This window comes from Bactrocera dorsalis, chromosome 2 (assembly GCF_023373825.1).
Source record: "Bactrocera dorsalis isolate Fly_Bdor chromosome 2, ASM2337382v1, whole genome shotgun sequence".
In the NCBI taxonomy this organism is placed as follows: Eukaryota; Metazoa; Arthropoda; class Insecta; order Diptera; family Tephritidae; genus Bactrocera; species Bactrocera dorsalis.
Genome location: NC_064304.1, coordinates 98,473,870 through 98,486,794, shown reverse-complemented (window position 1 = coordinate 98,486,794; position 12,925 = coordinate 98,473,870). Strand labels below are relative to the sequence as shown.

The window sequence follows — 12,925 nt, the reverse complement described above, 5'->3', positions numbered from 1 at the left end:
GATCTAGCGACTGATGCTCAGAGCATACCAAAGTTATGGAGGGAACACTTCTCCAGCCTGCTGAATGCCACTAAAAGCATTACACCAGGAGATGGTGAACCCGATTCCCTAAGCGTTTACAATGGAGTATTTCCCGACCAAGAAGAAGTTCAAATAGCAATTTGGCAACTGATTATATTGGGAATCAACTATAGCATTGTCATACAAACTGTGATATATGCATAGAGTTAATCTTAGAATATGCGGTGCTTCATACTAACACAGCGTTACTTCTGCGGTACTTTTTCGATTTTCGTGAGGCAAAATACGTCATCACTTTTATTTCGAATTAAGTTTTCTATAAACATACATATTTACATAGAAGAGAAGTCACTTTGCGTGTATAGACAATGTACTCGGAAAGGTAATTTATCGTTTTGTATTAGTTTGCCTCACCTTTAGATCGCTTTATGTATAGTCATATGTATGTGCGAGTATATATAAAAGGCAGATTTATTTGGAAACGGGAAGTGACGAAATCGTCGTGGTTAAGCGCCAAAGCACAGTAACGTGTAGTAAAATGGCATAACACGTATGTGTAAGGACGGAAGTAAGCATGTTATAGTACAATATTGCACTGTTTATTTAATGGAGGATGGAGTCATATGTAGAAGTTCACGCAAGTGAGGAAAGTTCTCTGATCGCCATTCACTTGGGAGTGGCCAGAAACGATTCTTTTACATATGACTCAAGCAGCTCACGACTTCCGGTCTTTGACCAAGTATCCTCTGGGTAGCCTAAGAACATCCGTTTGAAGGCGAGCTAACGTGAGAAGGCGAAATATCCCCTACATAGGGTTGTGCGCTGGGTTTGGGACCCGCCACGTAAAAAAACAACCCCAGCGAATAGCAACAACCAGCCTCGGATGAGAGACCCCCCTTTTGATGACGACCATGGAAAACTCTTGCCAACAGGTGCTACTTCGGACTAAGTAGGCAATTGAGAAGCAAAGTCCTCTCTCGACGAACAAAAACCAAACTCTATAAGTCACTCATAATACCCGTCCTGTTATATGGTGCAGAGGCTTGGACGATGACAACATCTGATGAGTCGACGTTGCGAGTTTTCGAGAGAAAAGTTCTGCGAAAGATTTATGGTCCTTTGCGCGTTGGCCACGGCGAATATCGCATTCGATGGAACGATGAGCTGTACGAGATATACGGCGACATTGACATAGTTCAGCGAATTAAAAGACAGCGGCTACGCTGGCTAGGTCATGTTGTCCGAATGGACGAAAACACTCCAGCTCTGAAAGTATTCGACGCTGTACCCGCCGGGGGAAGCAGAGGAAGAGGAAGACCTCCACTCCGTTGGAAGGACCAAGTGGAGAAGGACCTGGCTTCGCTTGGAATATCCAATTGGCGCCACGTAGCGAAGAGAAGAAACGACTGGCGCGCTGTTGTTGACTCGACTATAATCGCGTAAGCGGTGTCTACGCCAGTAAAGAAGAAGAAGAAGTTTATTTAAAAATTTTAGTGTTTTAAATTAATTTATTTATAGTTTTCAAACAAATTTCTTGGCAAGCTTTCGACTACAAATAGTCTATTTGAAATTTACTTACTACAAAGGCGGACACTAGAGTGTTCGCTGGGCAAAAAAAAATAAAAAAAATCCATTTTTGTTTAAAACATCATTTTTTTATATAATTAGGGCGAGTTTAACCTATGTTTTCTTGTTAGACCTCTAGTATTACCAGCTATTTTTGGACTAGCTTAAGGGGTTATGGGGTAGTCAGAATTTTCATGCATTTTCGTTAAACGCGTTTTTCTCAAAACTATGTTTTTTGAAACGGTGACAACTGTAACTCGAAAACCGCTCAGTAGATTTTAATGAAATTTGTACAGCTTTTAGGATACATAATAAACTCGGGCCTGATCGAAGTATTTTCATTTTTTCAAAAATTTCGATTTTTTATGATCAATTTCCTGAGGCCGCCATTTTGTTAGTTTTTGAAAAAAAATACTTCGATCAGGCCCAGGATAATCTATGTATAAAACTATTTTTTTTTGTCTGATTAATGTTAAATGAATCTCCAAGGACTTTTGGTTGTCACTGCAAGGATCTTTTTTTTGGAACTGGGTCAACACAAACACCTATACTTTGGAAATTAAATTTTTTTTTTGAAATTTTCGTGATTTCAAGTCAACACATTCTAATAATGCCATAATACTACATTTGTAAAATAACACGATTTAATATTGTATAATAGCAAAAAGAAAAAATACTGAAAATTCTCATTTTTTCGTGCCTCTGATTACCCCTAACCCCTTAACATGTGACAGCAATGTGAAATGTAATCCCCTATAATATTTTACTAATTATACGCCCATACGATTACCATTTTAAATACTTGTGGTTCCTGTGAAATTAGTTAAAAATATATAATTCAAATGTTTTTGTATGTATGTATATGTTCGCGCAACTTTTACTAGCTTGTCCACTTGCAGGTTAACGTGGAAGTTTATGTGTGTTTGTGTAAAAGTCTGTATGTGTGACGAGAGACAAATCAATGGCTCTTTTGCATTTTACTCCAACACACTTTGCGACGGTATTTTATTCCAAAAATAGTACCGTTATACTCATACTTTGTGAGCATTTCTTTCACGTTTGCGTGTTATTGTTTTTGCTCTCTCACATTTAGCTCCGTTTCGGCTTTATGAATGGCTGAATAATTGCATTACATTATTTTAGCAATTCAGTTAAGTAAACCGTCTGCTAACACGATTTCATGTAATAATCTGAATAAATTTGCTCGAAGAATTTCGCATAGAAAAATACTTACAAACATACATACATGCTAGACATAGAGCGTAATAAACATGACTGCATTTGCCCATTCTTATTGCGAATAAATTGGAAAAGTTTGCTATTATCGCATATGAGAAGTCTCTCAAAATTCTGAGTTTTTAAATATTTCGTGTCATTTAAGGCATACCATTACCAAAGCATTTGAGAAGTGTTTTTGTATGATATAATGATTGTCGCGGCATCTGGTACCGGCTAAAATTTTACGAAACTAACGATTTTCATATATATTAGGGTAGGCCAAAAACAAAAACGTTTGTCTTTTTTCCGTATATAACTTGAAATATCCTTCGAAATGTCAAACGAAAGACAAATCTGGTAAAGTTTGAGCTGGATTGCTTTTTTATATTTTCAAAATCTAACTACTCCAGAATATGTCTACAAGAGTATGCTTCGAAAATCAAATTATTTTCGGCGATATATGTATTTTGTTGATACAGCAACCAAACTAACTCGGCCGGAACTGAAACTTTAAAGGAGTTTTCTCCGAAACTTACGTGTTCAAAATGATAATCTTGATTTCTACTGGTGCTACTGGACTGAAACCCGGCTCACTGAAAGGTGTGGCCCACATTTAGGTGAAAACACATATTGAGAGACCCGACAGACCGATTTGAACCAAATTCGGTGTGTGACATTCCCCTGATACTCTTATGTTACAGTGTGAAAATGGAATCGAACTACAACCACGGCTACTTCGTTTATAAGACAATTTCAAATTCCATCTGATTCCTAGCTTTTGAGCGTACAAATCAAAAAACAATTAATACAACGGTATTAAACTTTGCACGAATAATGTTTTTAAAATTTGCCATGTTATGGCCAAAAATTTTCCAAGTCCACCAAAAACTGTTCAAGTCCCTGGATACCGAATATATGGACCCCAGTAGCTATAGCTGACTTTTTACCGAAAATATTGGTACATGTGTCAGATTTATAATTGAAATTCACAGATAATCCTTCCCTATGATTGGTAATAGTATATGGCATATTATAAATAGATCGATACTAAACGTCGAAAGTAGAATTTACCGGTCTTTGGTCTTTGAATGTTGTAAGAGTATAAAATGTTCGACATGAATATTTTAAGTTACTGTAAAGCACAAAAACCGTATGTCAAAATGTTCTGAGTATGTATAACATAAAAAATGTCAAACTTTACGATAAATTAGTGTGATCTTTTATAGAGTTGCCAAATTCCAAAATATTAAAGTCAATCTACATATTAATCCTAAATATGACCAATTGAGTAAAAAGTAATAAGACCATATCGTTACCTAAAATGCAAAATAACGTTAAAATAGAAAAATATAAAATGGTTATGTATTGGTTATTGTAACTGACAGCGATTTTCTTTCATTGTTTTTTTGATGATACGTTGTTTAACATTTTTGGTGACAATATGTTAAAAAGTTGAAAAGTTAAGGAAAAAGCCTATAATTCTAAACCCAATTTCTGTCATACTTATTTGATTCATTTATATAGAAGTGCAACTTCAAAAACTCTACTACTTATGAACCAATATTTATCGCTCAATTATAGGCAACTTTACAGATGTCGTACCTTTTATGCCGAAAAGCACAAATTTTTTCTTTCTACTTTGACGTCTATAAACACATATAATAATTCTTGCAACATTTCTCGATTTGGCCCTTTATTTATTATAGTATAATCTAACAGTAGTCAAATCATCCCCATAATCATGCTTATTGTAGTAGCTACATCCTCTAGCCACGACTACCAGACATAAAGACCCGAACTGGAAACATTTAGAGCTGCTGGTAAGATCTTGTATTGTATACATACAAGCAAGTTACATTTTTAAATTGCCTACACTTTCAGAAATAAAACTTTACAGAATTCTAATATTGACTCCCACTTCTATTACACTTGCTGACGCTTTATTCATTAAAACCTAAAAATACTTTAATGAATATGGTTAAGTAAATATCTTAGTCTTGAGTGCCACTTGATTGAATAGGTAAAAAACACAACAACAAGCATTCAACGATTTTCGAACAACCACATTAGAAACATCATTGCATTGTCGACCGTTTTTGTCAAACTGACAATAACTGCGACATATCACACCCCATATTTAGTTAACCCCAAACCACTATCACTCACTTAATGCTAATTGCAGATGCTGCAAATTAATTTGCGGTCAACCCTTGTGTAACCTCAGCGCACAACTGTGCATAACCTCAACGATTCACCGTTATAATGACATTCTCAGACGCCCACACAATTTAGCCAAGGCACCTGCCTAGGCACAACTATGCACGTATATACACAGGGGTGCAGTCCACCATTCATTCATCCATCAATCACAAATCGACAATTTCATAGTTGCGATTAAATGACATGCATGACTAAATCGTTTGGGGCGAATACATACGAGTAATGTACGATTCTGTGAGAAAATTGCCAACGCAAATTCTACAGTGTACTAACATCATTACTATGCATGAATATATTGTTGTATGTTTGTATGCATGTATGTAATTGGCACAATTAAAGACGGGTTCATGTGAGAATTTGGAATTTGCTACAAAAAAGGTGTGAAATGAACAAAGGTCAGTGAATGGATGCAATTTAATGCGTATAGAATGCGTAATTAGGTCTTACAAGGTGCACTATCTTGTTGGGTAGTCGAAAAAGTCTTTTCGTATTTTGACAACAAATGTCGTTTCAGTCGCATATTTCCTGTGCTGCCAATGACATTGTGTTATACCATAAAAGTTAAAAAGGGAGAACCAAAAAAATTAAAATCGGGGAAGTTGAAAAAAAGTAGATCCAAGCGTGGTGAAGCTCAACAAATGGTCACAAAGCCAGAATTAGCGCCCCGAACGGTTATGCTGAGTGTTTGGTGGGATTGGAAAGGAATTATCCACTATGCGCTAATACAGCCTGGTCGAACGATTGATTCTACAATTTTACCATCAACAACTGATAAGATTGAAGCAACCAATCGAAAAAACGGCCAGAATTGATCAACAGAAAGGGCTTCCATCAGCTAGACTGGGAGAGCTTGGCTCGGAAGTTTTGATACATTCACCATATAGCTCTGGCCGTGCACCATCCGACTATTATTTGTTTCGGCCAGTGCGGAACTCTCTTAATGGAGTAAAGTTGGCCTCAAGAGAAGCCTGTGAAAATTACTTGCCGCAGTTTTGCGCCAATAAATCACAAAAGTTTTACACTTAAGGGATAATGTTTCTAGCGGAAAAATGGCAAAAATTCTTCAACGAAAATGGTACATATTTGGTTCATTAATGTTCATTATATCTATAAAAAATATAAGTTGAAGTTTGATTAAAAATACGAAAAAACTTTTTCGACTACCCAATATATACTGTATTAATGATCAGCATGATGTGCTGAGTCCATTTCACCATGTCTCTCTGTCTGTATATACGCAAAATAGTAGCTCAGTTTTTGAGATGTCGACCTGAAAATAGCACACGTCTTTTTCTTTCCAAGAAGCTGCTCATTTGTGAGAATCGCCGATATCGGACCACTATTTCATAAAGCTGTCATACAAATTCAACGATCGGAATGAAGTTCTTGCATGGAAAACTTTTTCGTTTGACAAGATATCGCCAATTTGGTATGGACTATTATCCCAGGACAAGGTCCAATATGCCAATAAGTTCTTGCCACCATTATACCATATAGATGGCATACAAGCCGAAAGATTGGAATCAAGTTCTTGTATGGAAGCTTTATAATTTAGCGAGTTCTTTCTTCTTCTTCATACAAACTAACCGATAGCAAGTAAGGAAGGGCTAAGTTCGGGTATATCGAAACATTTCATACCCTTGGAACTTTCTAGGATTACAGCCACAGAAACAACTTCAGGTACATAAGATTTGTAGTTCTAAGAGGTCTAAGGCGAATTTTTAACCGATTTTATTCTTTCTAAGCACAAAAATATACCGCTATTACATAAACACGCTCTCTTACCAACAATCAAATTTGCTTTTTCAATATGCCGAAATTCGTTAACATCAACTTTAACGAGATTGCGTACAAACGTTTTAAGCAAAACTTTTTAAATGCAAATGCTTTTTGCACCTTCCATGAGGGCAGCAAGTCAACTTTGAATGAGCAAATGTAAAAAGTTCGGTAACATGTCGTACCAAAGCACGCATGCTGATTTGCCACGTTTCGGCATATATGACAATGGGACCCAACCGCAGATAACACCGGTGCATAACACATGCTCCCGCGACACTGAGGCGGCAACTTCATACGGTTTTTGTTCTTCCCAAAGGGTTTTTGCTCGGCCAACGCATTGTGCGCCAAATACCGGCCGTAAAAAAGGCATACGACTATGTCATAACACACACACACACACACCCACCAGACTGTTTTTTACTTTACCTGTGTCATAAAAGTGGCTAACACACACACATGTGCGTTTCTAACATTGTTAACAACAGCCTCAAAGCCAGTTTAGCAACAGCACCGGTGTGTGTGAGGATACAGAGGATTTCCAAAAAAGGAGCACACACACGAATTCAAGTCAATATGTCAAAAAAACGAAATTGCAAAATTGCCAAGGAACTGGTTATGTTTGTAGACCAAAGCTCTAGAGAAGATGTGTGTATGAGTAAGCGTTTGCAACTCAATGTAGGACACACGCTTAGCTGCAAGGTATTCGCAGCAAACGCTGTTAGTGTGTCGGCTAGACCTTCTTGTCTGAACGCCACTTCACCAGTTTTGAAAATTGAGGTTTGTGGAAAAATAGTGCGCAGAAGTTCGATATTTTCAATTTATGTATGAATTATAAAAATGAAAAATTTTTTAATTAACATATAGTATAAGGAAGGACTCAGTTCGGGTGATATATGGCTACCACCACGGGCACGCTTGCAGAAGTCCAGAAGCTGAACACAATTTTCGACGATTTTCAAGCATAAATGGGCCGATACTCCGAACTCACGATCGATATTCGTACGAGCTTCATCTATCGTCGCTGGCTTGTTGGCATAGACCATTGACTATACGTAGCCTCACAGGAAATAGTCTAACGGCGTCAAATCGCACGACCTAGGCGGCCAATTGATTGCGCCATTTCGTGAGACAACACGTTCACTAAGCTTGGTTTTCAATAAATCGATTGAGACATTTGCTGTGTGGCTTGCGGCACCATCCTGTTGAAACCACACATTGTCCAAGTTCATATCATCCAATTCGGGCAAAAAATATTCGGTTATCGTTGAGCGGTAGCGATTCCCATTCACAGTAACGTGCCGGTCTTGATCATCACGGAAGAAGTACGGCTAATGACGCCGCCAACCCATAAACCGGATCTTCCTCAATTGATGCGCTAGCGGCAGCAATATTCTCGACACTATAGCTCGGCACGGAAAGATTTTGTACTGTGCCTGTGGATTCAAATTTTCAATAAAAAGTTCGAAACATGGACAATGGTGAACCGAGATGCCAAGGTACTTGAAACATTCGAGAGAACTGTACTTCATAAGATTTTTGGCGCCGTCGACGTGGGCGATGAATATCGATGAAGATGAAACCACGAACTGTATGAGTTCTACGTCGAATGGATATATGTAGTTAAGCGTAAAAAAATCCAACGAATGCGCTGCTCAGACCATGTCGTTCGCATGAAAGATGATGCTCCCGTGAAAATTTCCTTCGACTCGGGATCCATGAGTGGACAATGGAAACAAGCGCATCCAGTAAAAGGGCCAAGTACATAACGACCTATCTACACTTGAGATGTACTTGTAACGGGTGATTTTTTTGAGGTTAGGATTTTCATGCATTAGTATTTGACAGATCACGTGGGATTTCAGACATGGTGTCAAAGAGAAAGATGCTCAGTATGCTTTGACATTTCATCATGAATAGACTTACTAACGAGCAACGCTTGCAAATCATTGAATTTTATTACCAAAATCAGTGTTCGGTTTTTTTTTTTTTTTTCGGACAAATTTTGTTCAGCGATGAGGCTCATTTCTGGTTGAATGGCTACGTAAATAAGCAAAATTGCCGCATTTGGGGTGAAGAGCAACCAGAAGCCGTTCAAGAACTGCCCATGCATCCCGAAAAATGCACTGTTTGGTGTGGTTTGTACGCTGGTGGAATCATTGGACCGTATTTTTTCAAAGATGCTGTTGGACGCAACGTTACGGTGAATGGCGATCGCTATCGTTCGATGCTAACAAACATTTTGTTGCCAAAAATGGAAGAACTGAACTTGGTTGACATGTGGTTTCAACAAGATGGCGCTACATGCCACACAGCTCGCGATTCTATGGCCATTTTGAGGGAAAACTTCGGACAACAATTCATCTCAAGAAATGGACCCGTAAGTTGGCCACCAAGATCATGCGATTTAACGCCTTTAGACTATTTTTTGTGGGGCTACGTCAAGTCTAAAGTCTACAGAAATAAGCCAGCAACTATTCCAGCTTTGGAAGACAACATTTCCGAAGAAATTCGGGCTATTCCGGCCGAAATGCTCGAAAAAGTTGCCCAAAATTGGACTTTCCGAATGGACCACCTAAGACGCAGCCGCGGTCAACATTTAAATGAAATTATCTTCAAAAAGTAAATGTCATGAACCAATCTAACGTTTCAAATAAAGAACCGATGAGATTTTGCAAATTTTATGCGTTTTTTTTTTAAAAAAAGTTATCAAGCTCTTAAAAAATCACCCTTTATAAGTAGCATGACCCCGCAAAGAATAGAGACAACTGGCGAAGTTTAGTGTTCGCAGCTCAGACCGACAAAAACTTATAGTGCCAAAGAAGAAGACGAAGAAGAAGAAGAACTAAAATGCCTTCTTCTAAAAAACTCACAAAGGAGGATTTTTTCTGACTTGCAAGTGAGTTAACGCCTTAATTGAGGATAAATGTCAAAGAAGAAGAAGAAGAAAAATTCCACTTTAATATAAATAAAAATCTCAGTAAAAATATAAATACTATAAATACAAGAATTCACTTGCACGCAGAAAGACAAACCAGCATTAAAGGCGGCCAATCCATGAAAAACTACGCTCCTCAATGGAGCCACAGCTGCCAAATTGCTTTAGATTTAACTTAATTTATCTCTGTGTCTGGTATGTATGCGCGCAGTGAAGAGGAATGAAGTGAAAAAATTGTGCGAATTGGTGAGAAAAACAAGGCGAAAATTTGAAGGCAGTAAAATTGTTTTGGCAACTTATCAAGGTAATAAAATTCCGTAAATGGTTACAAGATTGATTTGGCAATGTGTGTATTTTGCTATGCACATACATACATACATACATAAGTACATACAACAGAAGTACGCATGGTGGTATTGCTATTGAACGCAACCTGCAGGCATTAAATCTTGAACAGGTGTAAACAATTGCTCACTACGGCCATTAAATGGCCACTCCAGCTGCTTGGACAACAGCTGCCATAATAAAACACTATCCGCTGGTAGCACGAGAAGCGCCTTCCGATATTTTTTATGTACTTTACAATTTTCATTAACAAGGGTGCAAAGCATATATAATATTATATTCCCATATGTATGTATGTAACTTGTGATCCTACTAGAGGAACTTTTTTCAATAGCCCAGATCACGAATGAGCCGTCTCAATCTGTCATGTTATTTTTGCTCACTTATGCCTAAACAATCTTAACAACTCGTTCAACTTAATTATGAAAAATTATCTTTAAAAATGGGTTTGGCGCAACTTATGGTCAACATAATCGGCCTTCTGAGCAAACTATTCACAACACCATCCCCCAGCATTCATTATTGGATAATATTCGACCGAATAGACCACGTCCAGTACGCAGTTATAAAAATACGAGTATATTAGCCGTAGCTGAGAATGTACGCGGCCGTGTAGAGCCGAATCAGCGCCGTTCACAGCAACTTTGACTGACCTCTGGACCAAATAGCCGCAATTTACATCGAGATCTCAAATTAAAAACACACAAAATACAGCTTGTGCATGAACTGAAGCTACTCGACCTTCCTAAACGACATCACTTTGCTCTTTGGACTCTTGAAAAATGACAAAAAGGTCCGACGTGTTCGAGCCAAATTGTATTCAGCAATGAGGCCCATTTTTGGCTCAATGGGTTTGCAAACAAGCAAAATTGTCGCATTTGGGAAGAAGAGCAAACTTAGAGATTTAAGTGCTGCCATTTTATCCAAAAAAAGTAACGGTTTAGTGTGGTTTGTGGACAGGTGGAATCATCAGTTCATATTTCTTCAAAAATGATGTCTGTGAGAACGTAACCGTCAATGGCGACTGTTATCGCCATGATAATCGACTATTTGATGCCTGAAATTGAAGCTCGTGATCTCGATGACATTTAGTTTCAGCAAGACGGCCCAATTTCTCTCACATTGAATCAGATAATTCCACGTTTTGGGCCGGTCGATCGCGCAGCAAAATCGTGTGACTTCACACCGTTAGAATTTTTCCTGTGGGGATATGTAAAGTTTAAAGTCTAAGACAATTCCGTTTCGCTTCAGGCCTTGGAGCAAAACAGCACGTTGGTCACTCGCTAGTTACCAGTCGGAAATGCTGGAACGAGTCATCGAAAATTCAACTCAACGGATGGAGCATCTGAGACGTGGCTGCGGCCAACATTTGAAATAGATAATCTTAAAAAAATAAATGCCAAAGAATGTTCTCGAAATGAATCACTCTTTTTGAATATCATGAAGACAAATAAATCGATTACTATTCTAACGTCAAAAAACGGAGAAATAACTTTTTTAATTATGACGCAAGCTCTCGAAAAAAATTGGTTTCATCTAATACCCAGTCATGTGTGTGCAGTGGTATTGAGTTCACTATGACAGTTTGCGATTAGATAAGCATCAACTCAAGTTTCTGTGACGAATGGTCTATTTTGTAACAAGATTGGAAACATTTCGGAACTTAGACCCTCTTATATGGTTTACCAAGGAATTAGCAATTTTTATTATTGAGTTAGCGAGAGGGCTACGAAAGATCGCTCAAGTGTCACCGAAGCCAGCAAAAACTCCCACGGGCACAAAACATGTTATTCCAAGGGTTCAACGTGCTCATCATCCAGTTGCTGTAATGGTTTGATGAGAAATCTCCTGTAAAGGCATTACACCTCTTCACTTCGCTGTAAGTGGTTAAAACTGGGCTAAAAGTGTTTCAAAAGTGACCCAGAAAAATGTTTTAGGGGGCGTGACAATGCAGTTGGGACTTTTGGCGAGATTTTGTTCTAGCACACAAGGTAAAAACTACCCAGCTGTGGCTTAAAAGGGTTTGATAACTGCAGATGATGGGTGGAAATCCAGACTTGTGTCCATTCGATAACAATTAGGGGCTAGAGTTGGTCTGTCGAATACTCCACGGAAAATTGAAGAGTCTCAAAAAATATATGCTTTGAGCAGCGTTGACAATATCCATACAAAAACTGTGCGTGCTGATGTTCCTCAAGGACCGAATGGCTTGAGGGCTTGTGTAAAAGCCAATGGTTACCATTTTGAATAATATTTTGTACATCGCTCACTTAATACGTACATTATTAAGTATAATTAACTTTATCAAAAAAGAGTATCATAATTTAATTTTTTATCACGAATTGAACTTGTAATGGAAGTTATGGCAGAACTATGTACATATACACTTTATACGGTCTTCGATATCTCGGGGTGTAACAGTAGGCTTTGTTGATTGAGTTGTATCACAACCACTCAGTGGTGGCTCGTGATTGAAATTTCGGCTGAAGCATATTTTCATAATTATAGAAAGCGACCTAAAAAGTTTTTTAAAGTAACCAACTAACTTTCAAAGAGGCTGAAAATATGTTTTAATTTAAAAAAGAGTAAAAATTAATTTTGTTACTTTAAGATAATAAGTTCTTTAATGTTTTTTTTTCTTTTTTTTTATTTCTTTATTTTTTTTTTAGTTCTGTATTATTTTGTTTGAAGGTAGGAAATATTTATATTTGCTTTTAAAGCAACGCATTGCTTACAAATTAAAGCAGAGCGCCATCTATATGACATTAGCACCTGAAGTGTACGAGCGACATCTGTTTATTCAACAATAAAGTTGTAGAAAATAAGTGTTGCATTTCCAGG

General features: G+C 37.8%; 1 protein-coding gene across 1 annotated transcript in view; it reads right to left on the bottom strand.

Moving 5' to 3' along the window:
- LOC105231595 (nicotinamidase) overlaps positions 1–12,925 on the bottom strand; it is a 36,313-nt gene that overhangs the window by 22,433 nt on the left and 955 nt on the right. The gene's annotated exons all lie outside the window — the stretch shown is intronic.